This window comes from Tupaia chinensis, unplaced genomic scaffold, assembly GCF_000334495.1.
Source record: "Tupaia chinensis unplaced genomic scaffold, TupChi_1.0 Scaffold149831_1, whole genome shotgun sequence".
Classification (NCBI taxonomy): domain Eukaryota; kingdom Metazoa; phylum Chordata; class Mammalia; order Scandentia; family Tupaiidae; genus Tupaia; species Tupaia belangeri.
Genome location: NW_006209676.1, coordinates 137,766 through 164,577, shown reverse-complemented (window position 1 = coordinate 164,577; position 26,812 = coordinate 137,766). Strand labels below are relative to the sequence as shown.

The window sequence follows — 26,812 nt, the reverse complement described above, 5'->3', positions numbered from 1 at the left end:
TGATGAATGCAGTTAACTCCAAAGGAATAGCACAAAGAAAGTATTGAGTCAGTAGAATTGTTTAGCATGGTTGTGGATAGATGGCTTTATGCACGTGCCAGATCCAGAAGAACTGCACATCACAGAGTGAATTCCACTATACATAAATTTTAAAAATGAGCCAAGATTTCAGGGAAACTCAAGAAAGGCAGACTGTGACAAATAAATCTAACCATATTACAAATCAATGATTAGCCACACATAAGGAGATGAGACAAAAAGGGAACTGACCTACATAACTTTGCAATAGGTGTTTTCACTGAATATTGCTAATACTCAAGACAAAATAAATGTACACAAACTATGCAGCCTACTTGGTGAATTTTTCTCTCCTGGGAACATAGATTACCAATTCTGAAGCTATTTTACATGTATTATACATGTAAATTACTGTATTACAACTCTGTTAATTTTATTTTACATTGTAGAATTATGCAATATATTTACTTATTTATTACAAATGTGCAATAATTTAGACAGATTTCTCACTGTTGGAGAAAGAAGTTATAAACAAATTGAGAATGCTGAAATCAATCTTCTGGTGCTAAATTAGAGGTAAAGATTTTAAATTTTTAAAATAGAAAGAAATAATAAGTGGTCACCCTGGCCCTGTAGCCTAGTGGTTAAGGGAGTCAGAATCTGCATGGCTGACCACAGTTCAGATCCTGGCCTTAGCAGCTTTAAAACATGTCAGATGAATGTGCATGCCTGCCCCAAATCCTGAGAGGATAGAGAATTGGAAGAGGAGGGATTGTGGTATGACCTTGCCTCATTGGGAAGTGATTTCTTCTTTCTCTTTTCTGTCTCTCCTTTCTCTAGCAATCACACATACCCTCTAGAAATTAGGGTAAAAAATAACTTTTTCTTTAAAATTCATAGAAAATATATGTTACCAAAATATACCTGGGTTTCAAAAAACTTTGCACCAAAATAAACTCACACTTTAATTACATTTTCCATGAACTTTTTGAAGTCCCCTTGTATGTGTGTATATGTGTGAATGTACACACACAAATACACATGCACACATAAACATATCTCTGAAATGAAAACTGGAAACAAGCCAGGAGTCCCTCAACAAGAAAAGTTATCTATCTAATCCAAATATTAATTCTCACTTGATCATTACTCTTTTTTAAACTCTATTAACTTGAAAATTGTTTTTTTTTTTTTTTGAGAGGTTTTTGCTATAGGGCACATGTGCTTGCCAGAAAGACAGAGAGAAACAGAGAGACAGAAAGAAGAAATCACCTCCCCCACGGGGGGGAATGGCCACACTACAATCCCTTCTCCATTCTCCTCTCAGGATCTTGGGCACTCATGCACATGAGCCCGGCGTGAGTTTAAGCTACCAGGTCTGGGACTCAAACTGCGGTCGACTTCATGGGAGTCCAGAGACATAGCCATTGTGCCAGCTGCTGGTCCCTAATTAGAAAATTCTATCCTACACTTTTACTGCACACTTTTTCTTGACACTCATATCAAATACGTATTTCTCTTTACTGTTCTAGGGACCAACCCTTTCTACTACTGATGTGCTAATTTCCATCATTGCCCTCCTTCACTCCAGTATGATGAGAAGCTTAGAATAAATTTTACTTCTTTACCTCTCCCTACCAGTTGAGGTCAAATGAGGGCTTCTATATTCAAATCTCAGCCCCTATTCATAGGTTTTACTGAGATAGATTAGTACTTTTAATTCTAGATTTTAATTATATTTTATCTTGAAGTATGATTCTTTTATTTTGAAAATCTTTATTTGCTAGTTACATCAGAAACATTACCTGTCACTCTATTTCCCATTTAAATTAAGGTATACAAATGGAATGATGCATTGGTCATTGCTCCAACTTCCCTTTATTTTCCCTTTCTGTAGGTTTTTGCTCTGCTCTCTTATTATGCTGGAATTCTCCCTCAAATATTTTCTTCTGATAGATATGTGGGCCATGTATACACTGAATTCTTGTATTTATACAAAATTTTTTTTCACCCTGATAAGTAAGTGATATCTTAGCTAGGGATAGAATTCTGGATTGTAATCATCTTCTTTCATGATCTGCAATTATTATGTAACTATCTCTGTACTCCAGTCTGATCCACCCTGACTCTTTTTCTATTTTAAGAAATTTGCTGTTTCAGGGAGGCAGGCGGCATGCTGGTTGAGATGTTGGATTTCCACATGACTGACCACAGTTCAAGTCCTAGATCTGGCAGCCTGCTTTCTCATTCTCCTTTCTTTCTCTCTGTCTCTCTCTGCTGAAATTTGAAGAATGGTGATAATAAATAAAATTAAAATTAAATAAATCTTAAAAAAAAAGAAATTTGCTGTTTGAAAATTTGTAAGATTTTCTAATTATTCTTTTTTTTTTTTTGAGAGGTTTTTGCTATAGGGCGCGTGCACTTGCCAGAAAGACAGAGAGAGACAAAGAGACAGAAAGCAAGAAATCACCCCCCAGGGGGGATGGCCACGCCACAATCCCTTCTCTTCCATACTCTTCTCGGGATCTTGAGCAGGCACGTACACGCACCCGGCGTGAGTTTTAAGCCACTGGGTCTGGGACGCGAACCACGGTCAACTACATGGGAGTCCAGAGACATAGCCATTATGCTAACTGCTGGTCCCATGATTTTCTAGTTATTCTTGAGGTTCAAGATATTTTCTAGAATGTACCCAAGAGTATCGTTCTTAAAATTAATTTTGTCTAAAATGGAATTTTTTGTTCTGTCTGTGGATTATAGTCTGTCTTCAGTTCAGGATTTTCCCTCTTATTATTTGTTTAATTGTTGCTTCTCCGTATGCTTTTTCCTCCTCATTCTGAAGCTCATTTTATATTAGAGCTTCTTATTCTGTGCTCTTAAATCTTTACTTTTCCTTCTTTGTATTTTCTCTGTGTGAAATATTCCTTCTACTCACCTTCTAGACCACAAATTTGGGTCTCAGTAGTGTTCATACATGTGCTCAATATATCTTACTAGGTTTTTTTAAGGATTATTTTTCCCCCCCTTTGGAGAGGTTTTTTTTTTTGTTTGTTTGTTTGTTTTTGCTATAGGGCATGTGCACTCACCAGACAGAGAGACAGAAAGAGAGAAATCACCACCTCCCTTACCGGGAGATGGCCACGCCACAATCCCATGTCCTCCATTCTCCTCTTAGGATCTTGGGCACGCATGCACATATGCCTGGTGTGAGTTTTAAGTCATCAGGTCCAGGACTCAAACTGCGGTCAACTACATGGGAGTCCAGCGACATAGCCATTATGCTAACTGCTGGTCCCAGGATTATTTATTTACTTATTCATTCATTCATTTATTTTAATTTGACCAGAGAGAGACACACACAGAGAGAAAGGGAAAGTGACAAAGTAAGCCACCAGGTCTGGAACTTGAACCATGGTCAGCCATGTGGGAGTATCCAGTACCATTCAAGTCTTAATTCTAGAAACTCATTTCACTGCTGAAAGGAAATTTCTTTAATTGCTGTATACTTTTGTGCATGTATCATCTGTCTTATCTGGAAGTTCTATTCACCATGAATTCCTTCTTTAGATTTCTGACTTTTTATACCTCTGTCTATTGGGTCTGCTTAAATGTATTATTATTTTTCTTTGTCTATTCTTTGTCAGTCAAATCCAGCTGTTGATCTCAAGACTAATTAACTGGTGGTATATTATTTATAAGTGGCAAGACTTTGGTTGAAGTATGTAGATGGAACATTTCTTCTTTCTGATCAACTCAGCTGCAAAAGCTAGAGATTAACACCTTGGCCATGGAGATGGGCATAGGAATACTCATGTTAGTCAATGCTGCATCTCCTGGACAGAATACAAAGATTTATAAGGGCCAATGCTCTTTTCTGATTTCCACACCCATAACTTCCCTACAATTAGTTCTTAGGTTCTTAAAAAGCCTAAAGAAGTCCTACGTGTGCTCTCCAATTGGCCTGTTAGAACCTGAGCCTGGTTCCCATATACTAGTTCCCATCCATCTGCTGGCACTTGCAGTTTTGTGCTAAGAGGAGAAACTGGCATACAAATTAGAGTTAGGAAGAGGGACCAGTCAAAATTAACAGTTCTCAATTTTATGAGCCAAGACCCACACGCACACAATGCCATTCCTTTCTGCCCAGCTTTGTTCAGTAGGACATCATATTCCCAGCCCAGAGGTCTTAACTTCTCAGAACTTATGTATTTTGAGGAGGTGGGTTGAACAAAAAGCTTACTTTTCCAATTACTATTATTTATTATTGTTATATTTTTTATTCAAGGCCACAAGTATTATTGAACTTACGCAAATAACCACACTGCCACAAAATAATAATACTCACAAATACTTTCCAGCTTTACAGGGGACAGGAAGAGAGGAAAGTTCATGTTTCAGTTCTATTTTCAAAACAAAAATGTATTTATATATATATTTGTACCAATTGCTGAGGCTATCAACAGCTCAAAAGAAAACAAAAACCCTTAAATAGGGAAAACAAGGCATAGAAGAAAATCAGTAGTGTTTAGCCAAAAGTCATACAAGTCTATTTCACCAGTTCAGTCTCATAATTAGTCTCTTTTCTGTTGAATTTGTAGTGATACTGTGGTCCGATCTTTCCATTTAAATCCTGGAAGTTCAGAAATATTATCTCAAATTTATCAAAAATCTATATTAAAGGGTGCTTATCAGAATCTTTTTCATTAATTTCCTTAAAAGAGGCAATTTTGGATTGTAGTCTATTCCAAAATGTTTTAGAAAGAGCATCAGAATAGAGCAATTAACTATGGACAATGAGACTTAAAATGGTCATGGTTTGAGATCTGATTTTACCATAACCCCAAATTGATAAATTTGATCATTTCTGTGACAAACTATGTTGGACCTATTTAGCATTTCAAGTATGACTAATAACATACTATTACATAACAGATATTCAAGAATCTCATACAATTTTGGAACACCCATTGACACAAATTTCTATCCATTGAGAGCTCAGCACCATTTTATATTTGACAATGTCTCCCTTATAATTTCCCCCAACAATTAGTGTGTTGCAGTCTATCTCTCCTTTTAGATCTAGCAATCTTTCCTTCACATATTTGGGTGATCCTGTGTTGAGTGCATAGATATTTATAAGCATTATATCTTCTTGATCAATTAGTCCTTTTACTACTATATAATGCCTTTCTTTGTCTCTTCTTACAGTTTTTCCTTAAAGCCTATTTTGTCTGAAATAGTATTGCAACTTCAGCCCTTTTTTGGTTTCCATTTGCATGGAATACCTTTTTCCAGCCCTTCATTTTTAGTCTATGTATGTCTTTATCCATGAAGTGGGTTTCCTGTAGGCAATAGACAGTTTCTGCTTTTTAAACCATTCAGCCAGTCTGTGTCTCTTTGGTTGGAGAATTTAATCCATTAACATTCAATGTTATTATCAACATTTCTGGACTTGTCCCTACCATTATGTTATCCATTTTCTTGGTGGTTTTCAATTCTTGTATTTCTATCTGTCTCTCTTTAGTTTTCCTGGTAGAGCACTCTCTTGAAAAAATGTGTTGTTCAGCAATTTTGTCATTATCCAAACATCAGATGTACTTATACAAACCTAGATGGTATATTCTACTACACACCTCAGGTAAATATTGTAACCTATTACTTAGGGGTCATGCTGAACAAAACAACATGAGATTAAATCAAACACAAGAGAAAACTGTTCGATCAAGAGATAATGTGCTAAACACAACATGTATGAGGCTGCTGCTGATGTAATGTGGTATACTGTTTTACAGTAAACTCCTTTTATAAGTGGAAGGAGTATACTCTAAACTAATAGTGGGCAAGCTTGGTAGTGCAGCAGTTAAGAGTTGTGCATTCATTGGAAGCCAGACACTACATGGTCCACTGTGGTTTCCAGATACTACATGGTCAACTGTGGTTTCCAGATACTACATGGTCAACTGTGGTTTGAACCCTGGACCTGGGTGACTTGAAAAACATGCCAGCAATGTGTGTGCATCCTCAAAATCCTGACAGGAAGGAAGAATGGACAGAAAAAGATTTTTACATGATTATTCACCATTGGGGGTGCTTTACCCCTCCCCCCCAGCACATATGCCCTTTAGCAATAAAAAAATAGAATAACAAAAGTATAGTGTAGTAAATACATAAACCAGTAACATAATCATTTTTTATTATCAAGTATGTGCTGTGCATATTTGTACGTGTTATAGTTCTATAACACTGGCAGTGAAGAAGGTTTGTTTATACCAGCATCATCCAAATACATGAATAATATGATTTGCTATGATGTTTTGATGGCTACAATGTCACTAGGTGATAGGGATTTTTCAACTCCATTTTAATTTTATGGGACCACCATCGTTAATGTGGTCCATCATTGACATGCCATTATGTGGTGCATGACTGAATTTTCTGAGCACAAAGAAGTTCCAGGCACTGTCCTAGAAACTAGAATTACATCAGTGAACTGGAATCCATTAGTAACTACCATCAATGCTTGTATGAAAGAGCTCTTGAGAGTAGGCCTGAGCTGAGAAACACAGTGCTATAGCTAATTAGTCGACGCTGACCTGTACAGAGATTTGAACATGGCAGCATATGTATCAAGAGCCCCATTTTACCTCTGAATTGGAGTAAGATATATATTAATATTTTACTTTAAACTGTGTGTGTGTGTGTGTGTGTGTGTGTGTGTGTGTGTAGCTTACTCAAATTTTTACGACTCTGGGACACCCAACAAATTTTATATCAACTTTGGATCTATAAACCTTTTAACTTCTTTAGTAGTGGTTGCCACATGTCTCTTCTCATTCCCACAACTACAAAAATAAGACACTTTTTCTAGAGACTTTTTGCCTCTTTTCCTTAAAGACAACTTGGCAAAAGCTACTAGAAACAAGAGTTTATAGCTCTTTGGCACTCAGTTTCTAGAAGTATTATTTTTTTTTAACTTAAGAAGGAATAATATTCTGTTCTTAAAGGAGAAAGCAACTCCTCTTCCATGTGTGTTTCGTATCCCTGTTACTGTTGAACTATCCCCTTAAATTTCATTATCTTAGGCATTTCACTTATCTTATCCCCATTCAAGCCTTAATTATCACTCCTTTATAAATGGTCTTTTCTCTCTCACTGCATAAATGATTTTCTCTTCTTACATATTCCCTAATTTTATGGCAATGTGTCTAAACATAAGTTTATTTTTATTTATTCTCAATATCATAATTCCTGTATTTCATCAAAGCAGAGATTCACATCTATTAGCTCTTTAAATATTGTTTCTTCCCTGTTAGTTCAGTTCTCCTCTTTGGGAACTCTAATCTGATGTTTTTAACTTCATCTTTTTGCTCCTCTACACTACATTTTGGATGTTTTTCATTATATCTTTCAATTTATCAATTCTTTACGTAGCTCTAATTGACCTTTTAACTCATTTATTTTTTTTAGTTCTTTTTAGTTCTTTTAAAAACTGGTTTCCTTATTACTTCTTGATCTTGTTTTGGCAATCATAGCTTAAATTTTCTCTTTTAATTTCTTTAAACATTCATGCATGTTTATTTTATATTTTATGCCTGTAATTTTAAAAATCTGCGTTTGTGGTCTTATGTAACTGTTTATGGATTGAGTACAGAGGCCTCTCACTCATGGTACCTTGTCTCCTTCTGAGATTTTTAGTTCATTTTTAATTGTAAGTTTGAATTTATTCCATTTTATGTGGGGAAATCATTTGAACTTGGGTTTAAAGTTTGTTCCTCAGTGTCTCAGAGCATTACCAACCAGAAAGAACTTTGAATCACGTGTGTAAATTCTGACCCTGAATTCACAAAAGGACCAATTTATGGTTATAAATTCCCATGAAATAAATCCTTTTCTCTTTACTTAGAGCTAAGGAATATTTCCTTTCCATTGTCTTTTTAGGAACTTAAAAATTCCTCCCTTCAGTTCTCTCCTGCCTGCCGTGAAGAAGGGAGGCCAAGATGGCAGACAGAATTGGTAAGCCTCAGGTCACCCAGCCTGGTGGTGAAGTAATCTTGGGGAAGATCATCTGCAGGAAAACACCAACCAAAAGCATTTTTGAGGATGACCAGTATTTTGCTTCCCTTGACATTTCCCCATGTCACCCTTTCTGGTGATAACCAAGAAAGATATATCCCAAATTTCTGCAGCATAAGATGATGAAAGCCTTCTTGGTCATTTAATAATTGTTGGCAAGAAATGTGCTGCTGCTCTGGATCTGAAGAACAGTCATCATATGGTGGTGAATGAAGGTTCAGATGAGGTCAAGGTGTTTATCACATTCATCCCCATGTTGTTCTAGGATGTTGGCAGATTAATTGGTCTCCTGGTTAAACATGTTTTGGGGACAATTTCCCCTTCTCTAGGTAATGATCAAATTTACAAGTTCCAGTATGTTAAGTAACACCTTTTTCCCCCCAGTGTATGGAGAGAAAATTATTTCTGCGGGAAATAATTGGATACCCCATACCTGATAAATGACTTTGTTGCATAGTAAATTAATTAATTAATTCCTCAAATGATTTCTGGAGGTAATAATTTGGATACCCCATACCTGATAAATGACTTTGTTGCATGGTAAATTAATTAATTACTTCCTCAAACCATGTTGTTCTAGGATGTTGGCAGATTAATTGGTCTCCTGGTTAAACATGTTTTGGGGACAATTTCCCCTTCTCTAGGTAATGATCAAATTTACAAGTTCCAGTATGTTAAGTAACACCTTTTTCCCCCCAGTGTATGGAGAGAAAATTATTTCTGCGGGAAATAATTGGATACCCCATACCTGATAAATGACTTTGTTGCATAGTAAATTAATTAATTAATTCCTCAAATGATTTCTGGAGGTAATAATTTGGATACCCCATACCTGATAAATGACTTTGTTGCATAGTAAATTAATTAATTAATTCCTCAAATGATTTCTGGAGGTAATAATTTGGATACCCCATACCTGATAAATGACTTTGTTGCATGGTAAATTAATTAATTAATTCCTCAAATGATTTCTGGAGGTAATAATTTGGATACCCCATACTGGATAAATGACTTTGTTGCATAGTAAATTAATTAATGAATTCCTCTTCCCTTCTCTCCCAGTCTTTTCCTTGAGTGCCATTTTTTGAAAAACATGGGATTAGGCAGGAATCTCTGCTCTGACTTCCTAACCAGTACTAACCTTATGCTATGTCTCTATTCTCACGATCAACCCTTAAAAACCGAAGCTCTGAGTTTCCTGGGTTAGGCAAATAGTCCAGGTCAGCCAGGGGCTTGTTGCTCATTGACCTTCCTAGAGCCTTGCTTTCTAGCGTATTCGCTTTCTTAAGTATTGCTTTCTTATTTTCTGGTCTTAAGTATTTTCCTTCTATTTTTGCCAACTTAACTGTGGATTAAACTTATATTTAAATGTTTCATGCAGTATTTTTAGTTCTTTTGCACTGAAGGGATTTTCAGAATATTTGAGCTCATTATGTTGCCAAAAACAGATGTTTCCATTGTCCTTACATCTATCTTCAGTTGTTGTTCATATCTTACATCTGTACACAGTTCATGCAGCTATTCATTTTTACGGAGAGCCAGGTCTCTAAAACAGATTACAACCTTTTAAAGAAATCAGATTCCTTTCTGCCCACACCCACATCCTTCTGTTCATTGACTACCATTGAAATCTATTAAGCCATTAATTAAAACAAATCTAAACAACATAGCACTGTCTTCTGTTTGAGATATAAATGCTTCTAAAACATCCTGTGTTATGAATGAAACAATAGATGCATGTTTGTGTTTTAAATCCATTTCCTTTCCTAGCTCTGCTTCTAGCCTAATAGCGGTGAAGGGAGAGATCACATCTTTGATACATCGGAATAGACAAAGACGCAATCTGAATGCTTAAGAAGTAAATACATCATTTTAGCACCATTTCTATTTATTTAGTAGGTAGTTTCTGAGCACCTAGCAGGTGTTTCAGATCCTGTGCTAAGGGCCAGGAATACCAAGGCAAATGAGGCGAACCCAGCTCCAAGATGTTACTGAATACGGTGCAGTGGGAATTTCTAAGATAGGCGCGAGGGAAATCAGTCCACACCGGGGCCATGTCCTGCTGAGCTTCCACCAGGCTTAGCCCCTGAGTGGGGGCTTTTTTTTTCTTTACCCTTCTTTTTATTTTCTTTACCCTTCTCTAAAATGCAATCTTAGCACTGAAAAATCTAAAAGAAATCTTAACTCTCCCTGTCACTGAAAGAATAAATAAAGTATAGACGATAACCATAAAACTCAGCATATCCCCTGTTTTGCCCTATTGAAGAGAAACAGCTTTCTCCTGAAGAAAGAGGAATTTTAACTTATATTCATTAAAAATGGATGGCTGACATATTCTATTTTGAGAAAGTCGGTCTATTTAATATAATGTACTGTCCAATTTAAAAGAAGTGGTTCCTTATTAGAGAGATGATTTATTCTTAGATAAATCACTGATTTATGGCTCACTGGGGTATATTTAACACTGTCAAAATATGAAAGGACACCCCAAACTATCTGCAGTGCCACAGCCACTCGTTCTGAAAAGGATCTGAGGCAGCAGAGACCCCTGGGTGTTAAATGTAATCTTTGCCTGGGATAAAAGCACGGAGAATTGCTGATCTTTATAAAAAGATCTGTCTCTACCCACCGCCTTCCTCCTCTCTCTCCTACCACGGTGCAGTTCATCGTCAGAAAGCTCAGAATTGAAAATTAAGGGGGAAATGGGTTGTGTTTGTGTCACTTAAAAAAAATCTGCAGCTAGACAGAAGACTTTTTTAATGTTTGCTAGAGGAAAGTTCATCACTAAAACAAATATAGCCTCTTGATGGTAATGGATAAATTTGACTAGAGAAATAATGGAAAACCTATAGAAAAACAGGAAATATGTTTCCCCAATCTTACTGTTATCATCAATTGAACAAAATGTAGAACTGGCTGCCAAAAATAACTACATAAAAAACTCATGTAGCACCAATTCCCAATTCTTACCATCAGAACTTATGTCTTTATTTTCACTCTGAGATTTCATCCACTATTATCTATATGGATTTAATGTTGATGACTTTTAGAACTACAACTTCTATCCTGACCTCTCACCTTCAACGAACACAACTATTTTAAGGCCTTTTAATATTCTTCACGTGTATACTCATCACAACAAATTCAATGAGACCGAAGTACAGTCTTATTCTTGTCTTCATTTTCTTTCAAATAGAATTCTCTTCCAAGAGTACCATTTCACTCAAGGGCACCAAGCCTTTCTTGTCTCCAAATTCAGAAAATTTGAGGATACTTTTCACTTGAGTCTTTTCATTCAATTCCTGTGGCCAGTTTGTCACAAAACCACATCGTTTATTCACTGAAATGCCCTCAGGTGCATGTATGTGTCTCTCTCTCCATTTCCATATCAGCACCCTAGCTTGAACTCAGACTTCCTTAGGTTTGAATTTGACTTCTCTGTGGAGTTCCCTGAAGCTATCCATGCCTGTCTGCCTCTTCGAGATCATCCTTTTGAGCTTACCTCCAAGAAATACACTGAAGAACTTGCCCTTTTGTTCCAACATAACATTCTGTATTCTCTCCAGATAGCTTCATGCCAAGTCTCTACATTCATCACACCAATTCACACCCCTGCCTTTTTGCCCATTCCTTGCCAAGAATATCAGCCCTCCCATCTGCCAGTTTTTGTGCACCCAAATACAACTCTTGCTTCAGATTCACATACTTAAATTTAATTAAAAATCAGTTTTATGTATCTTAAAGTGTAACAATTATCAATAGAATGATCAAATACAGTTGGTCCCCTCCTCCCACCCTACCCTAGTCCCAAACTAGTATGTATAAATATTATAAAAACATTACTCTATTCTCCAGAGCTAGGCAGAGCCATATCTCTCTGTTGTACGTTCAGAGAGATCTGTCTTCCCCTCAAGATGACTCAACAGTACCTGTTTCAAACCTTCTCTCTGTTATACTGATGCCAGATATAACCCATTTTTACACTGTGAAATGATTGCAATTTTTTTTAGACCCTACCATACAAAGGTGAGTCAATCATTGTCTTTCATTTTCATCATCTCTGGCAGAACATTACAAGCACTCTGTTGTGAGAATTAGGAGTCCCATCACTGAATTTCCCTTGGTCTCCCCATACTCTCCTTCCCCACGGATCTGATTTCATGGGGCAGACATAGCATTTTCTCTATGGTGTGATGGGGGGGGGGTGGTATCTTCTGAGTTACTCTTAGAATAATCTGTTTTCCCAAAAGATATCCCCCAAATTCCTTTCCAAATCTCTCTGACAGACAACTGCCATGGACATTCTCCATTATCGAGATATGAAGTGAACTCTGCTTTGGAAAATCCATGAAGTTTCTGAATCAGTGTCGTGAACCCTAGACTCTGTATAGTCCTAGTATTTCAAGGGTATCCTCCTCTAAATAAATCTAACAAGAAGTCCTCAAAAGAGATTAGTTTTTGATCTGGCCTGTGAAAATCATGATGGATAGTCTTGAAAACTATAATAGCTTCTCATGTTTGCTGTAGTGTTTTATAAAAACAGTGGGGAGTGGGGTGAGAGAGCAGGGAGAGAGAGATGCAATATTTATCTGAGTTTGTTATTTCATTTCAAACAAAAACTGGCTGAACAAATTTAAGATTGTAAGTGTGATGATTTTTATGAGCCCATCAAGTTTTATACATAAAATACTTATATACTCTTCTTAAATTACCAATGTAACTTTAGTGCTATAGTAGTTGTTAATTATCCTACACATTTCTTTAGGGTCTGGGGGAAGGGAAGAAAAACATGGCGGAAACTTTCCCACCTTCTGCATCTGGCCGGCCACCACCAACGGACTTTCCCGCCACCAGTTGAACAGAAACATCATCTCCCATTGACCAGGACAAGACGCCATAATGCTGTGGCAACTGCTCATTGGACAAGGGCCACAATAAGAGTAGCAATCCTTTGGGTGTGACTCCCCCTGCCTCTGTTCAGACCAGGGGACCTCACCTGAGAGCTTTTTTTTTTTTTTGAGAGGTTTTTGCTATAGGGTGTGTGCGCTCACCAGACAGAGAGACAGAGAGACAGAAAGCGAGAAATCCCCCCCCAGGGGGGATGGTCATGCCGCAATTCCTTCTCCTCCATTCTCCTCTCGGGATCTTGGGCACGTACGCACACGCGCCCAGCGTGAGTTTTAAGCCACCGGGTCCGGGACATGAACCTTGGTCGACTACGTGGGAATCCAGCGACATAGCCATTACGTTAACTGCTGGTCTTGAGAGCTTTTCACAAAATAAATTTTATTGACTTTGCTAAATCCCAAACCAGAAATCCCAAACCTGACTCTGGTTCTTCCGTCTTTGCTGCCTCTGACTCCACCACCCATCATAAGTCTGACCAAACAATTTCCACTTGAAACAAATTATTTTCCATGTTCTGGTTTAGGGCCACAAAAATTCAAGAAAATGTCTCTCTCCAAAGGAAAGATGTCTTGGGTTGGGTTCTTCAGCTCTTTCCTGCATAAGGTAGATCATGACTGGGAGACAGCAGGGTTGGAGTAAGCTTCATGCACAAGTATTATTAGTCAAAGACAGGACTAAATTTGGAGAAGATGAATTTTGTTCTACCCCGCCACCCTCCCAGCTTCACACACAACTTCTGCCCTTCACCACCATCTCCTACCAAAAAAATGTAACTCCACAGCATACTGTGTATCAATAATTTTGTTGAAAATTCCCAGGATGTGATGGTTGTGCTACACAGGGCGCTTTGGAAAGATCCTCATTGCACATGTCTCTGCTGAGAGGGGGCTGGAGAAGGAATCCTTTTCCCCACTACACATCTCAGTGCCTTACGTCCCAGTGTCTCCTTCCGTCTGGATTTTTCTGTTCGCTTCTTAGTGACTCTCATTCCTCCAGAGTGTCCAGCAATTTAACTGCCACAGCAACTCCACCTCTGATCTTGAATCCTTCTCTCTTCTGGACATTTAATTTGCAAGGGACCCTCCTATTACCAGGAAGCACTGGGGCCTACGAGGCAGGACAATTAGAAATAATTTTGAATATATTTTTTTGTGTTTTTTTGTTTTTTGTTTTTTGGGGTTTTTTGTCCTTGTAAGCCTTCCTTTAACATGTGCTGCTGCTAGTTGAGATAGTTTCTGGTTCCAACCGGGGATGACACAGAAGTGACATCCTAGCTGCCTTTTCTGGCTGGATCACCTGCGAGGAAGGGAACAGCAAAGAATGGGGGGAACAAAGCCTGCATGAGGAGAAGCAGGGAATAGAGGGCAGACTAACAGAAAAAGGACTGCATTCAATCTTTTAAAATACTTAAAAGTGGCAGATAAAAGGAAAGGCACGGCTTCCCTGATGGTTCCGATAAGAAACATAGGAAAGCCATTACATTAGAGGTGAGAAGCAAGGTGATGCAACTTGGAGAGCTCAGGTTGTCCTGCACTGAAACCAGCAGGAGCCCAGGCTGGTTGGCAACATCCAGAGACGCAGTAAAGGACACCCCATCATCTGTGCACATTACCCCAGTGTGAGTCCTGGCTGTAGGGAGTCTGGGACCCAGACAGCGCTCCGCAGTCTTGCATAGGCTACTCTTTAACCACAGCATTCTCACGCTTTGTTTCAGGAGCAACTTCAACATGAAAAGTGAAATAAAAATTAATAATAATAAACTAAAACCCATACAAGTAAAGCAGGTAGATAGTCACAACATCTAGCCACCTAATTACCTGGCTCTTTGTTTTCAGAGGTGGGTAACTCTTAAACTTCTATGAATTCATGTTCAGCTGCTAAGAGGACCTACCCTCTGTGGATGCTATACTGAAGACAAAGGTAGGTAATTCACTTCCAAGATGGGGTACAATTATTTCCACCTATTCTATATGGTTTCTAGCCTCCCTTTTATCATTATTTTAACCATGATACTTAACAACTCGTGGGAACTTTTTAGAATCTAAAGTGTTCTCAATTATTTTTTGAAACTGAAACTGAGCAGGGACCCCTAATGTATTTTCTGAGGTTCTTGAAATATAAGGTCCATTTACATTGTAATGGCCCAGAGTAAGGAGTAAGTCTTCAGACTTCCGTTATGATAATGAAATAACATTGACCATGAATAAGGGCCATTTGACCTCTAAAACTCTCACTTAAAGGAAAGATCAGGTTTTCATTTCAATATGTTAGCTGTTTTGTAGGATGGAAACTGCTGGCTGCGAGCTCAAAGACCCCAGGCTGAATGGCTCCAGAAACCTGAGCAGAAAATTGATTAGCTAATGCCTCACCAATCAAGAATGCCCACAAGATGGTCATATCCTCTTGAACTAATCAGGGAAGTGATCATGCATCTGGGAACCTCTGCTGCTAATTTTGCCCTTAAAAATACATGTGGGGAACATCTCTAGGGGACTGGGTCTTCTCAGCATGCGCTGCCCACTCTCCTTGCTTTGCACTTTGCAATAAAGCTGTCCTTCCCTTCATCACACCATGTACCTGTGGTTTGGTTTTATAGCACTTGGGCAAGCAAACCTGATTTGAGCTTGATAACAAAACTGTGTGGATTAGTTAAAGCTAAATAAACATATACAAAGAAAACCAATGTAGTTTTTGCTTTAGGAAAGTTGCAGTCAAGTGAGAAACATGGACATGTTTAAGGCAGACTGTCAAGGCAAGTCAAAGTTTCATGAAGCACAGTAGGCTTCATGGAAGAGGGAGCATATAAGAAGTGTAAGGGAATAACTTGTATAAGCCTCCTGAGCGGTAAAGAGTTTATCTAGTTTGAAGAACTGAAAGCAGACAGGTGTTGCTGGAGCATAGAAGAATGGCAGATGGTGAAGCTGTCAAGGCAATGATGGTTGAAAACTTCTGCGAACCAGAGGATGGTCACTATGATCACCTACTAAAGGAGGGAGGTAAGTTAGACTGTCTTCTTTAGCCTAGATAGCAGCTAAGTCCTTGTCTCCTTATGTACTGAGCCAGGCTCTTCCATGATTTTAGAAGACATTCTCATGGGATCAGTTATGTTAACTGGCCACTGGTCAAATACATCAGTCAATTGACTAATTTGATGCAATGCCAACTTCCTTAAAAATATGTCCAGGGGCCAGCAGATGACATAATGCCTATGTTGCTGGACTACCACATGGTTGACCATGGTTCAAGTCCTGGACTTGACAGCCTAAAAAATTCACTCCAGGTGTGTGTGCTTGTGTGCTTAAATTCGCAAGAGGAGAAGGGATTGTGACATGGCCATTTCCCCAAGATGTGATTTCTCATTTTCTGTCTCTCTGTCTCTCTGGTGAGTGCACATGCCCTATAGCACAGATCTCTCTCCAAATGAAGAAAAAAAATATATAATATAATATATATATGTGTGTGTATGTGTGTGTAAGGAATGGGCCAATCACGTGAGAAAATAGAAATGTATAGCCTTTATTGGGAACACTCCTGGGCAACTTTTGCTGGTACAAAAGAGAGAGAGAGAGACAGAGAGACAGAGAGAGACAGAGAAGTTGTGTGGGGATTAGCAATTTTTATAAGGGTATGGGGGGGAGTGTCTTAGAGATAGAAACAGTCCATGTATGGTAAAGGTTTAGGGGGGAGAGCAGACTGCTGTGCCACGTAAGGACTGGTGCCTGTGCAGAGTAGAGTGCCGTGTGCAGAGTAAAACACCATGTGCAGAGTAGAACCCCGTGTGCTACATCCGGGTTAGATCTGAGTGCAGCGCAGGTCTGATGACAGACTAGATCCAGGTTGCATCAGCTAACTGGGGTGCGGCATCCAACCCCCACATCCAAGCTGGTCCTCAATCGCCTTACAGAGGCCTTAACTCTAACATCCTAAGCCTCTTTCCTAACATCCCAACTATTTTGTTGTTACAGGGTGCTGTTCAATCATTAACTACTTTCTGCTGAGTTGGGGAAAGAGGGGAAGTTGGGGGCCAGGGTCTCGTGGGAACTTGTGTGTAGGGATAGAGGTGCATTTGGTTGTCAGCCACCCAGGAAACTTCTTGGAACTGGCTTCAGAGGAACCTGCGGAAACAGAGTGTAAGCATGAGAAGAAGGCAGATGAGAATTAATGGTCTTAAAATAGGGGCAATCCAGATAATGAGGGTAGATGGCAACCAGTCTGGGAAAAGAGAAATGGGCTGTTGGGCAGAGTGTGAACTGGGGTTCTCCCAGGGGGAAGCAAACAGGAAGTAGGAGTCTGAGTGGAGGGAGATAGTGAAAAAGACATTCTTGAGGTTAAGAACTATGAAGTGAGTGGTGTTTGGTGGGAAGTAGGATAGGAGGGTGTATAGGTTGGGGATCACCGGATGGAGAGGAATGACTGCCTCATGATGAGATGGAGGTCCTGAACTAGGTGGTAGGCCCTCGACGGCTTGCAGACTGGGAGGATGGGAGTGTTGCATGGAGAGTCTGTAGCAATGAGGAGTCCACAAGTGACAAGTTGAGTGATAATAGGCTTAAGGCCTTTACAGTGTGTTTCGGAGATAGGGAATTGGGGTTGGGAGGGAAATTTGGTGGGGGCCTTCAGGCAAACAGGAATTGGAGTGTGATGAGAGGCCACAGCTGGTTCAGAAATGTCCCAGACAATAGGGTTAACCTCTTCAAGGGAAGAGGAAAGGAGAGAGGGTCAGAGAGATCAGAGTCAATGGATGAGCAGATGAGATGGAGGAGAAAGTGAGCGGCAGGGACAGCAGCTGGAAGTTGAAGGGTAGTTCCCATTTGGTGAATGATGTCTCTGCCCAGGAAGGGGACTGGGCATGATGGCATAACTAGGAAGGAGTGGGAGAAAGGTCTTCCATCTATTTGGCAGGCTAGGGTGGCTGTCGTAGGTGGACAGGAGGGTGTGCCATCTATTTCTGTGATCAAGATCTGAGAAGAAAAAAGTGGCCCCAAAGGGATGGACAGGACAGAGTAGGTAGCCCCCATGTCTACAGTAAAGGAGATGGACTTACCCGCCACCTGTAGCGTTACCCTGGGCTCGGCAAGGGTGATTGGGGTCTTTGAGTCCAGGCCTCATCAGTTGGCGGTTAGCCCCAACAGCTCCCAAGAGAGGACTGCTGGGCTGACTTGTCCCCTGTGTAGAGGTGCCAGGAATGAGTCAGTCATTGGGCAGTCACTTTCCCAATGACCAGGCTCTTTGCACTTAGGGCATGGCTTTGTGGGCGGTCAGGGGCAAGGACATTGTTGACTCAGTGGGCCATGTTCCCCCACTTGAAGCATGGTCCTGGCAGAAGGGACACAGATGATGAAGCCCCATTCTTGTGCCCCTATGGGGCCACCAATCTCAGGGCTGCTACCAGGGCCTGGGTTTGGAGTGCCACCTTGTGGTGAAGGTGAGCTTGGCATTCAGCCTCAGCCTGTGAAGTGGAGTCTAATCATGTATAAAGGGTAAAGGCCTCTGTAAGGTGATTGAGGAACACATCTGGGTTTTCATCTGCCCCCTGGGAGATTTCCAGGAGTTTGTCAAAATTGACGATTTTGTTAGAGACGGCGTGTATTCCAGCCAGGAGGCATTGTATCATGTAGTCTCAGTTTTTTGGGCCAGAGTTTCCTACCCAATAGTCCCATTGAGGGTCATTAATAGGAATAGCCACTTGTCCAACTGGTAATGTCACGTCGACCAGGCGGGCTTGGTCAGCATGTTCTAAGGCTGCAGCCTGGACTCATTTTCTCTCATCCACAGTAAGGGTGGAGGACAGGATTACACAGAAGTCATGCCAAATAAGATTATAAGCCTGAGTAAGATGGCAGACCTCTTTGATAAAAGCTGTGGGGTTAGCAGAGAAAGAACCAAGTCTTTTTTTCTATTTGAGATAAATCCTGGAGAGAGAAGGGAACATGGATCCTGACAATACCCTCTGTTCCCGCCACTTCCTAAAGAGGACAGAGAAAATTAGAATTGGGGGAGGGAGTGGGAGAAGGGTGACAGTGTGAGGCATGTGAACTAACTGTAGACAGAAAAGGAGGGTAAGGGAGCGAAGGACATGGAGGAGGAGGTGGCAGTGAAGGCAGGGGAGCAGTGGGGTGCTGGGACTGGTGGTGCTGAAGTGAGACCCGGATATGGTGGGGGACGCTGTGTGTGGGGGGGGCGGCAGGAAGGAGGAGAGGTAAAAGTTTCAGGTGGTTCATCTATAAGAGAGAATCAGCCTCTAGGAGAGATTTGGTCTTAGACTGTGGGGTTCTGGTTGTGAAAAGGACTGGGGCAGTAGTGCAGAAAGTGCAGAGGAAGGGGTGAGAGTGCAGACCCCCAAAAGGCTTAGATATATGGAACCATTTGCCTACCCTTTGGCAATAGTTATCCAATCAGTGAGGATATCATAATCAAAAGTCCCTCAGGAGGCCAAGAGGGACTTTAGACAATGGGTTTAAATAACCCATTGTCCAAAGCATACTGTGGCCAGGCCACAGTGGAATAGAATATCAGCTGCTTGCAGTGGACATCCTGAGCAAGTCCTCATTTGGTGAAGTTATGGAGCAGACAGATCAGGGCATCTTTGACTCAGTGACAGACTCAGTATTACTCATTGTGTCCGGGACTCAAGTGGAGGGCAGAGATGTTGCATCCTAGGGCTGGGTTTAGTTATTTTCATAAGGGTATAGGGAGGGCAAGTGTCTTAGAGGTAGAAACAGTCCATGTGTGGTAAAGGTTTAGAGGGAGAGCAGATTGCTGTGCCACATAAGTTCTGGTGCCATGTGCAGAGTAGAGCACTGTGCACAGAGTAGAGCCCCATGGGCTACATTTGGGTTAGATCCAAGTGAAGCACAGGTTTGATGACAGACTAGATCTGGGTTGCATCAGCCAACTGTGGCATGGCGTCCAACCCCCAAATCCAAGCTGCCTAGGCCTCCAGCCTAACATCATGTATATGTTCATTTCTTCATTTATGTATCCACTCATAACTTATTAAGCGGAATTATTATCATATCCTTATTTAGTCATTTCAGCTTCACTTAAAAATGTTTCTTTTACTTTAAAAATGTTGTTATTGATATGTAGATATCTATACAAAGTATTATTCATAGTGGATGAAATTCATGCACATTCTCAGCAAGAATTTCATTAAGAATGTAATCTCTGTGCATAGACTAGTTTCAGTGGGTCAATCTGGTCCTTCTAGGGCTCCTGTGAAGATTTAATTGGTGACAATTTTCTAGGCACATACCAAATGAGAAAGGTTGTTTATTTTAGAAAAATGATGACATCCAAAGATATTCCATATACTGGATTATTAATAGAACCAACTGTACTAAAAAGGCAATGTTGGAGTGGGTAAAAGGAGGAAATGAGAAAATCAAGTTTTAAAATGTTAGTGATGTGGGAAAGTGGGAGTGAAGGGGTAATTGAGCCAAGCACTCATGGTGTGACATGGGTTCTTGTCCCACACTCAGGAAGAATTAGAGTCAAGGACACAGAGGTATAGAATCTCCAGACCTTGTTAGGTATAGAAAAGTGGGGAGGGGGCCAGGAGGTGGTGTGGTGGTTAAGAATACTGGACTCTCATATGACCAACCATGATTTGAATTCCAGGCCTTGCTTTCTCACTTTCTCTCTCTCTCTCTCTCATCAAATTACAAATAAATAAATAAAGTTTTTTTTTAAAAAGCGAGGAGTTTATTGAAGGAGAGAAAAGGAAAAACAGAGTTGCAAGAACAGAGGGGTCCCAGAAAATGAGTTATCAAGGAAGAACTGTGGGTTTTTTTATTTGAGTCAGGGAGGGCTTTTGTGCTTACTTGTTCTAGGTAGGTCTCCTGATTGGGAGGGAAGTGTGCTGGGTGGGTCCAGTTATTCTAATTTGGGTGTGGGTACAAAGGTCTGGAGATTCTTTGTCTGGAAGATTTGGTTCATGAATTATTCAAGAACAAGATTTACATGTCTAAGGTCAAAGGAATATGGTGACTGGGAAAAGAGGAATTGTCAAGAGCCACACAGCAGTAGTCCTCCTGGGGGAGGAGGCTGCTCTATCACCTGTAAAAATTGGGTCCAACTCTTGTCTCATTAGAAATTGCCTAGAGGAAATAGGAGTTTGAGATTCAAAGTTCATTTTCAATGAAACTAGAGGAAAAAGAATGCCCATGATTTTAAAAGTCAAATACAGATATAGAAAGATACCAAGAGAGGATTCTTTTGGTTACAGGCCTCAGATAAAAAAAAAAAAATCCTGCCAGTGTCCATTTCTTCAAAGTAAATGTCATACCCTATATAGCAAGCCCTGGAACATAACATTGAGGACACAGTGCAGAGTGGTGAAAGGGCTTTCCTGAGTCAGTTTTAGTCTCCTGTTCCCAGGAAGTAGGGCAAGGAAAGGCCAGCTATATTTGCAAGAAGTATCTCAGCAAGGTCAGGTAAAGAAGAGAAATTCAGAGAGCAGCCTGACAATACCAATCTCAGTTACCTGGGAATCAACAAAAGGTAAAGAACTCTCAGACCCACTTTGTCTCAGAGAAAAATTCTAACAAACCTGGAAACTTCCTTATACAAATCTCTGGCAAATAGCTGATAAGGAAGTCTTTGTACTTCAGATGAGTAGTTAAGTAAAGAGAATTTAAATAAAATGTAAGTAGAAATGGTACAAATGGGGAGGGGTTAGTTTTTAGGCCAGAATCCCAGGCAGCTTGGACTAGGGGTTGGATGGCAAGCCACAGTTGGCTGATGCAACCTGGATCTAGTCTGTCATCAGACCTGCGCTGCACTTGAATCTAACCCAGATGTAGCACACAGAGCTCTACTCTGCACACAGTGTTCTACTCTGCACAGGGGGTTCTACTCTGCACACGGCACCAGACCTTACATGGCACAGTAGTCTGCTCTCCCCCTAAACCTTTACCATACATGGACTGTTTATACCTCCAAGACACTCCTCCTCCCAATAGCCTTATAAAAATCACTAAATCCTGCCCTAGGTTGTTACTTCTCTGGCTTTCTCTCTCTTTCTCTGTCAGACCAGCAAAACTCACCCAGGAGAATTCCCAATAAAGACTCTACGTTTCTATTTTCTTATTTTGTCGGCTCATTCCTTACAGTAGCAAAGACAAGAATAAATCTTTATCAACCCTGAAGCCTAATAGTTAAGGGAGCCAGATCTCAGATGGCCAACTGTGGTTGAAATCCCAACCCTGGTGGCTTAGAAAGCATGCTGTATGCAGGTGCATATGTGCCCCAAGTCTCAACAGGATAGAGAAATATAGGAGAAGGGAGTGTAGCATGACTGTGCCCTCTCTTCCTCTGTTTCCTGTATCTCTCTGGTGAGCTCATGTGCTCTCTGCCAATTTTTAAAATAGAAAGAAGAAAGAGAGAAAGAAGGAATGAAGAGAGAGAGGGTGGAAGGAAGAGAAAAACAAATAGAAAGAATAAGTCATCAGCAAAATAAAGTAGCTTACTAAAACTTCACCACAGACAAAGATGAAAATGATGACTGACATGTTGGCAAGAATTTAAAAATCTTAAAAAAAAAAAAGACTTTCTACAAAGCAACAGCACAAAAAGGCCAGCTATATTTGCAAGAAGTATCTCAGCAAGGTCAGGTAAAGAAGAGAAATTCAGAGAGCAGCCTGACAATACCAATCTCAGTTACCTGGGAATCAACAAAAGGTAAAGAACTCTCAGACCCACTTTGTCTCAGAGAAAAATTCTAACAAACCTGGAAACTTCCTTATACAAATCTCTGGCAAATAGCTGATAAGGAAGTCTTTGTACTTCAGATGAGTAGTTAAGTAAAGAGAATTTAAATAAAATGTAAGTAGAAATGGTACAAATGGGGAGGGGTTAGTTTTTAGGCCAGAATCCCAGGCAGCTTGGACTAGGGGTTGGATGGCAAGCCACAGTTGGCTGATGCAACCTGGATCTAGTCTGTCATCAGACCTGCGCTGCACTTGAATCTAACCCAGATGTAGCACACAGAGCTCTACTCTGCACACAGTGTTCTACTCTGCACAGGGGGTTCTACTCTGCACACGGCACCAGACCTTACATGGCACAGTAGTCTGCTCTCCCCCTAAACCTTTACCATACATGGACTGTTTATACCTCCAAGACACTCCTCCTCCCAATAGCCTTATAAAAATCACTAAATCCTGCCCTAGGTTGTTACTTCTCTGGCTTTCTCTCTCTTTCTCTGTCAGACCAGCAAAACTCACCCAGGAGAATTCCCAATAAAGACTCTACGTTTCTATTTTCTTATTTTGTCGGCTCATTCCTTACAGTAGCAAAGACAAGAATAAATCTTTATCAACCCTGAAGCCTAATAGTTAAGGGAGCCAGATCTCAGATGGCCAACTGTGGTTGAAATCCCAACCCTGGTGGCTTAGAAAGCATGCTGTATGCAGGTGCATATGTGCCCCAAGTCTCAACAGGATAGAGAAATATAGGAGAAGGGAGTGTAGCATGACTGTGCCCTCTCTTCCTCTGTTTCCTGTATCTCTCTGGTGAGCTCATGTGCTCTCTGCCAATTTTTAAAATAGAAAGAAGAAAGAGAGAAAGAAGGAATGAAGAGAGAGAGGGTGGAAGGAAGAGAAAAACAAATAGAAAGAATAAGTCATCAGCAAAATAAAGTAGCTTACTAAAACTTCACCACAGACAAAGATGAAAATGATGACTGACATGTTGGCAAGAATTTAAAAATCTTAAAAAAAAAAAAGACTTTCTACAAAGCAACAGCACAAAATGAAGACACAAGGGCTCAGAGATAAAATCAAACGTGATTGTTTGAACTCACAAAGAACAAGATGATGGAGCCAGAGCAGTGGTGATGGAATAGTGCTGCTGGAGAGTGAGTAGTTCCTAAGGGAGCTGACCAGACTCTTCCAGAAATGCCGGTTGTTGGGCAGTGTGTACATCACCTTGAAAAAGTGTAATGGTCAAACTAAACCCATTCTAAAGAGAGGTTCTGTGGAGGGCTTTGAGCCTTCAAACAAGTGTCTGTTAAGAGCTACTGATGAGGAAAAGAAGATCAGCACTGTGGTGAGCACTAAAGAGGCAAATAAGTTTCAGATGGCGTACTCAAACCTATTGAGAGCTAATATGGATGGGCTGAAGGAGAGGGACAAAAAGAGCAAGAGTAAGAGTAAGAAGAGCAAAGCAGCACAGTGAAGGGCACTCAATTTCCTGCTTTCACCAACCACTTAATTGCTATTATTCTTTTGGCCACAAGACTAAGTTCTGATTATCCCGCAGTGACTGTTTTCATGTGAGATTATAGTCATTTTGGAGAGGAGTGGCATTGTTTACAGGATAGTTGTGGTAAGAAACCAACTTATTTTAGATCTGGCTGTTGGTCTGTACTACACAGTTGTATATTCTGGACTATAGTTTAAAAGTGTCTCAACTGTCTTTGAAGAGCAATGTATCATTGAACCTGTCTATTGAGATCCCCACCCCTGCTATTCTCTGTATTTCAGGTTGGTCTCGTGGGACTTTCAGACGAACTCACACCCCCCCACACACACACACCACCTGCAAACCAGATTGAGCCGGCCAGCCATTCCAGATACCAGACGGCCTGCGGCTGCAGGCCCTTCCACCCAGGACCTGACTCTCATCCTTTGGCCCTTCGCCACTTGCCTTTGGATTCTCTGAATTTTAGTGTTTTGAATAGTGCATGTTGGGCGCCACACGATTTTGTTTTGTTTTGTTTTTACTTGCTCTTGAAGTGTTGCTTATTAAGTCAGTTGGAGGCTCACCACTCCTTAGAAACAGAGAGGACTTTGGGTCACCCAGGGCCAGTGACAACAGTACATGGTACTGTTGAGCAACAGGTAGGCCAGCCATAAGAGAAATCATTAAGTTTCTAATCCTGTACAACTTTTAACAGAGATACCTTAAATACCTTAGGAAGCAATGTATAGATCACCGGATGACAAGGATCAATCACAGAGGCTCAAGAAGTATCAGCAACCAACAAAAGGCCTCTCCCTCAAGGGAAATCATCAAGCCTACATCACTCACAGTCAACACAATGGACGTCGTGGACATGTCTGATAAGGAATTCAGAATATTTGTAGTGACCAAACTGACTGAGATGGAAGAGAAAAGAGACAAGGAGCTCCAGGAGATGAGGAAGTCCTTTCATGATTTGAAAGAAGAAATAGATACCTTAAACAAGAACCAGATGGAACATCTAGGTTTAAAGAATGTGATACAGGAAATCAAAACCTCCCTTGAAAGTATTAAAAGTAGGTTAGATCAGGCAGAAGGTCAAATCTCTTTGTAGAAGACAAAACAGCTGACCTAGAAAAAAATATCAAGAAGATTGAGAAAATAACCATGAAAAATGAGGATAATATATGAGGAATACTGGGTACCATCAAGTGCTCCAACATACAGATAATTGGTATCCCAGAAGAAGGAAAAAATAATAAGGGCCTAGATAATTTATTCCATGAAATCCTGGAAGAAAACTTTCCAAACCTTGAAAGGCATTCAGATATCCAGACCTAAGAAATACATAGGACCCTGAGTAGAATCAACCCAAGAAGATCCTCTCCAAGGCACATCATAGCCAGGCTGGCAAAAACAACAGATAAAGACAAGATACTAAAGTTGGCAAGAGGGAAACATCAAGTTACTTACAAAGGTCACCCCATCAGGCTAACATCGGATCTCTCGGCGGAAACAATGCAGGCAAGGAAAGAATAGGGAAATATAGTCAAAGTGTTGAATGAAAAACAATTTCAACCAAGAATACTATACCCAGCAAGATTATCTTTCATATGGGAAAAAAAGATAAAAACATTCTTGGATAAACAAAATTTGAAGGACTTTACCAACTCCAGACCAGCTCTTCAAAAGGTTCTGAAGGGAGTACTATACCAGGAAAACTAAAAAGTCCAGACAGACAGTTATATGAGAACAAAAAGCAACCAAGAAAATGGCTCACTTAACAATAGGATCAGATACAGAAATATCAATAATTACATTGAATGTCAATGGATTAAATTCTCCAATTAAGAGACAGACTGGCCGAATGGATTAAAAAACAGAAACCCTCCGTCTGTTGCCTACAAGAAACTCACCTTATGTATAAAGACATACATAGACTAAAAGTAAAGGGCTGGAAAAAGATATTCCATGCAAATGGAAATCAAAAAAAGGCTGGAGTAGTGATACTGATCTCAGACAAAATAGATTTCAAGACAAAGACTGTAAGAAGAGACAAAGAAGGGTATTATATATTCATAAATGGGGTAATCCAGCAAGAAGACACAACGCTTATAAAATATCTAAGCACCCAACTCAGGTACACCTAAATATGTGAAGGAAAGACTGCTGGAGCTGAAAGGAGAAATAGGGAGAAATACTATAATTGTTGGAGATCTCAACACCCATTATTTACTTTAGACAGATCTTATAGGCAGAAAATAAATAGAGAGATACAGGACTTAAATGATACTATAAATCGAATGGACTTGACAGATGTCTATAGAACTTTCCACCCTACGTCTAGAACATATATATTTTTCTCACCCCAACATGGAACCTTCTGGAAGATTGATCATATGTTATGACACAAATCAAGCCTTTACAGATTCAAAGGCATGGAAACTGTATCCAGCATCTTCTCTGACCATGATGGAATTAAACTCAAGATTAATTTCAAGAAACAACCCCTACACAAACACATGAAAACTGAACAACCTACTTCTGAATGACTCCTTCACTACTGAAGAAATTAAGTCTGAAATAAAAAAAAAATTATGGAAACAAATGATAATGAGTGCACAAGTGT

The 26,812-nt window shown here is 40.1% G+C and overlaps 2 pseudogenes; both read left to right on the top strand.

Moving 5' to 3' along the window:
• Positions 1-8,015: 8,015 nt before the first annotated feature.
• LOC102495902 (histidine triad nucleotide-binding protein 1 pseudogene) lies at positions 8,016-8,388 on the top strand (annotated as a pseudogene).
• Positions 8,389-15,904: 7,516 nt separating this feature from the next.
• Positions 15,905-24,177, top strand: LOC102469190 (signal recognition particle 14 kDa protein-like; annotated as a pseudogene).
• The last annotated feature ends 2,635 nt before the right edge of the window (positions 24,178-26,812 follow it).